Source organism: Panulirus ornatus, chromosome 68 (genome assembly GCF_036320965.1).
Source record: "Panulirus ornatus isolate Po-2019 chromosome 68, ASM3632096v1, whole genome shotgun sequence".
NCBI lineage: Eukaryota > Metazoa > Arthropoda > Malacostraca > Decapoda > Palinuridae > Panulirus > Panulirus ornatus.
This window is the reverse complement of record NC_092291.1, coordinates 20,632,827-20,637,725: the sequence shown is the minus strand read 5'-3', so window position 1 is coordinate 20,637,725 and position 4,899 is coordinate 20,632,827. Positions and strand designations below refer to the sequence as shown.

General features: G+C 42.0%; 1 protein-coding gene across 1 annotated transcript in view; it reads left to right on the top strand.

Moving 5' to 3' along the window:
* The first annotated feature begins 2,745 nt into the window (after window positions 1-2,745).
* Window positions 2,746-4,899, top strand: part of Mettl4 (Methyltransferase like 4) — a 100,798-nt gene continuing 98,644 nt past the window's right edge. The window contains exon 1 of the mRNA XM_071659289.1: window positions 2,746-3,352. The gene's annotated coding sequence lies outside the window, so the exon portion shown is untranslated. The remainder of the gene's footprint in view (window positions 3,353-4,899) is intronic.

Below are 4,899 nucleotides of genomic sequence, written 5' to 3'. Positions count from 1 at the left end.
TGTGTGCATAAAAAAGTGGACATCGTACATATAAAAGGTTGGGAATCAGAGCAACACCAACGTAAAACTGTCACCGTAACAGGCAAATTATCATCACACGCACTCATTTGACACCTAAACTTATTCAAGTTAAAAGGTGAATCTCCATTTTCGCTACACCTGTAATGCGCACTTTAGACAAGGATGTTTCGTTGGGTGCAAATCAATTATTCATGGGTCATAAATAGTAACCTACCCAGTCACAAGACGGAGCCTACAAAGTTTCACGGTCACAAGCTTACGAACTGCCGACTCAGTGTCATTAGTTTTGGCAACAACAACCGTAATGAGTTTAAGAAAACGTAATCAACTGTTATTACAAATAAATAATAATTATGATATCTAAAAACATGAACAACCACAGTAACAACACTGAGAGCAACAAAGGTTGCATGTCAAATAAAAATAATAAAAATTACAGCACAACGTTTCCAGGGAGCAATAATAATAATAATAATAATAATAATAATAATAGCCGTACAAATTACCTTCAAAATTCAAAATTCGATTCCTGGAATCTCGAGTACACGCAAAAAAAAAATCACATCACGCAGTGGGATAGAAACAGTTTCACGCAATCCGCAGCAAACGAGTAAACTTTAGTCACGCGATCTGAGGCAAACATACTTATGGAGAATGTAAACCTCAACAGAGCCAGGACAAAATTCAAACAAAATGTATAAAAGCTAATACTGCACAGTATTCAAAAACAAATCACCACAAGTTGATGGATTCCCATACGTAAGTACATTGGTCAAAGGACACTCAGTTGACGGTGCGGGAATAATTGAAACCATATTACAAAACATCCGCCACAAACTTAGTTACGGGCATGTGATCCCAAGTTCGTTCGTGCGTACAATGATTTCCCCTAGCGTTAATATTGAAGGGTATAAAAAATCAATGAAGCCGATCTTTGCCTGTCCCTACCCGTTATACAATGCTAAACGGACTTCCACGTATCGCAACTAAAAACTTTTCATCCTCCTCAAAATTATTCATTGAAATTAAGGAAGTGTTATCAATATCAAACTTACCGTCATGATCTATTCCAACACTGAACTCAACGTAACAATGAAGTCATAACGTTAACGATGATTCATCTCAACACGAATTACGTTTCCAGATGCAAATTTATTCTTGAAGTAAATCCAATCGTAATGGCAACTCTGAAACACGCCAAAGGAAATTCAAGAAATCATCTAATGCAATGTGGCATCTGAAACCTACAAACGTTTAAGGATTTCTATGGAAAAAAAAAATCAGTCCATGGTGAAATTCCATCATGACAAATCCTCATTACTAAAGTATGTCCTTCGAGAAACAACTGTGCTTTAAGAATATCACTTGAATTCGACGTGATGTACGTCAATACTTTAAAATCTTTTGATCGCCAATAACAGGTCCTTCCGTTCCTTTGTCATTACTTTTCCGAAGACCTAGTTTCAAGGATAAATCACTTCCAGATGTATAAGTTTTACATATTCTGGACAAAAAAGTAACTAAAAAAGCATAAGAATTACTGCTACATCGTTTTATCAATGACAAGTATCATCCAATTACATCCTGTTATAGTTAAACCTATGTCGCTTTTTTCAAGGTCAAGCACAGCAATTTCTATTTGTATAGTCTTTTATACCAACTTAAAGTGAAAATTTACACTAACACCAACCAGCAATCAATAATCACAATACTGTTTGAGATAACACGCAATCAATTACAGTATATTCCAGCGTTACATCTTAATGTGGTCATGTTTGTCTAATAGTACATTTGTCCTGATGACGCGTCTCCATCATTCGTTACAGAAGTAAACGGACTAGAGATAACTTTCCCCGAGCACCAAATATGTGTTGTAACACCTTAATCTGACCAACAACAAGGACGTCGGCATGGGAGGTCCCCCTCCCCCCCACTCCCTCCCCCTCGATTTGTCTTGCGAAACAAAAACATTCTTAAAATATGAAAACTATGAATTTGTATATTTTCGTTGTTCAATCACTATCATTCTCACTTGAAAGGTTTTAAATCAATCTACACTTTTTTCAGATTGTCAGCATTAGGATGCTAGATTTTGTCATCTTCCACCCCCCCCCCCCCCCCATGAACTTCTTCCAGTAATTACACACTAGGCTGCTAGATTTTGTCATCTTCCTCCCCACCACGAACCTCTCCCAGTAATTACACAAACAAGCTCTTACAAGTCACTGTACTTATCAACATTTAAGTTATGCATTATCATGTACGATTTACATGATTTAAAAAAAAATCAGACCTAACGTGGGCAAAACAGCCCAGAGTCACGCTCTTCATTTTAGAGAGAAAGAGAGAAGAGAGCGTGCATGTTACCCAAAACACCGTAACCTTTAAAAATAACGAATGACAACTAAGAACGTCACAATTCAGTATCAACAAGTAGCCCTGTCAAGTTATTACAACTTGAGTCAAATGAGAATGCGAAGGTGATCGGGCGACTGAAACAAGCAGCAGCAAGCAGTAGCTATGGGTGGGTCACTGGATTGTGGAGGCCGTGGTTGTGCAAGGTGGTGCGTGGAAGGGCCCAGGTAAGACCTGTGAACACCTCTCAGCTTCATTACATCATATCGGCTCCAGATAATAAACTTATCTTTTAAATGCCAATGTTTACGGTTCCTGGCTATGCTGGCAAGTTATCCTCCTCAAATACGGGGGAATGACACTACACTGTGACACGGTGAGCGAGAAGAGCGGAGGTCCCACAGCGGGGCGGCAGGTGTTCCGGTCAGCAGCAGCAGGAGTGCGGGAGGGCAGGCCGTGGCGGCACACACCCTCTCCTGCCACGCCACCACCACCACCAGGCCCCATGCAGGAACACACAGCAGTAGAGCCCATTATTGAATGAGTGTGTGTCGTAAATAGGTGGCTGGTGGTGGTGGAGGAGGCGTGTCTAAAGGGGCGGGGCCAGCGCACCATCAACCAATGGGCTAGCGCTGATCTGCGGTGCCGCTGGCTCGACCAATCCGCGCCCTCCTCCGCACACACACAATTTGACGGAATTTACAAGTGACGTTCCTATATGTTGAACGTGGAGCTGTACACTCCCCTCCTCCAGTGTTCCTGAAGGCTTGGTGAGGATCAGTAAGGCAGCAGAAGACCAGGACGGCGAGAGGTTGGCTTGGGCGGCACGCGGACCTCTCCGAAAGTGCCACCACTGCCCTAGCCGCTACCGCCCACCCTCTCGCCCCACACACAAGCACTACCAGTACTCACTGCGAAACATGCTCCTTGTGTCGTCTACAGAAACTTTTTAGTGCACACCAATTCATATAACATGGTAACAATATAGTACAACCTCTGGTAAATACGTTTAACTTCCAGCATAAATGTCAATGACAACCCACGTCAACCCTCTTACGTGTTAGAGTGAACGTCATAAAGCACATGTCCACCTTCATGGCAAACGTTCAATTGTCAAGAATTCCCTCATTAACACAGCAACCACGGTATCGCAGTAAGAATTGCAATTACATTCCTCAGAGAACTTCAGTTTAAAAGTATGGCAACTAATAAACGGATGACTGTAAGAAAACATTTTCTATATAGACGGACATAAATCCAACAGTCACTACGGATAATTTCATACATCGAAAAACAAACCAACAGTGGCCACCAAACACCAGGCCAACAGTGGAAGTAATGAGTGACAATGAATGCGTTGCGGAAGAGTGCATTATGCGGTCATTGCAGCAACATGACCCACGGGCCAGACACAGCACTTGTGAGAACAACTTGACAATCCCGTCGAAACCAACACACGCCGCTCACACAAACACCGCGACGCACACGGAACTAAGCCACGTCCCGACCAAAATTTAACTTCCTTACGATTTCCCAACATCACTATTCACTTTCATCACTGCACACTTTTTCTATGCACGAGAATGTTAGGCGTTTGTTGGTACCTTGGTCATGGCTGAAACTCATGTTTTCCCTCATATTTTTATCAGTAAAATAATAATCAAGAGACACTCACCCATCCTCTAACGTTCCAGGGTGCTACGGGGCCACCCTCCGCTGCGCACGGGCTCCCGGTATTTAGTTGCCAACATGTGTCTTTCATCTCATTCATCACGGTCAATTTTATAAGTAGTGTTGTATACTGTCATCGTGTTTACTATACAAACGTAGCAGAAAAATTTATTTACACCGTAGAATGGGATGAAATATTTAAGGTTAAGGCTGAGCTCAAGTTCAAGGCCAAAACAACCGCGTGAAGTATGTTATCATACCACAATGTGTCGACTTGTGACCCATTCAATCCATGACGTCATGCCCTAAGCTCCGCCCCACGGATCGTGTCCGTGAAGTTCCCACCTCTTCCTAACTCGCACATTCGTTTCGCTTTCATCCAGTGACTCATTTCTGCATGTTACAAAGCGAGATTGTTGTAATATAAACTGATATCAAGAAGAAAGGCGCATTATGTATCGCATTTTAATGACGTCACTGACAAACATCATGCCAGTGAGCCGAACAAGAAAGCGAAGGAGTCGTACAGTAAGAAATTATACAAGCTATACGAAAACTGGTGACAGATCCTAACCTGATTAGAAATGCCTGACTGCAGGGAAGATATATGATCAACCTCTTCATGCCATTTATGTTTAATCGAGATTAAACAGATGTTATAATCACACGTCAGGCACTGGTGTAAGGTGGACATACAGCTTTATATGTCACAACTCTAGAACACCATCTAGGAGGAGAAATTAAGTAAAGCGCTCTATTTTGAGAGCCATGTTACCCGAGTGCTGTATGGGAGCAGAATGAGGACCCTAGCATAGAGGATCTAGAAAATTGCAAGTAGAAATGCTAGCTCTC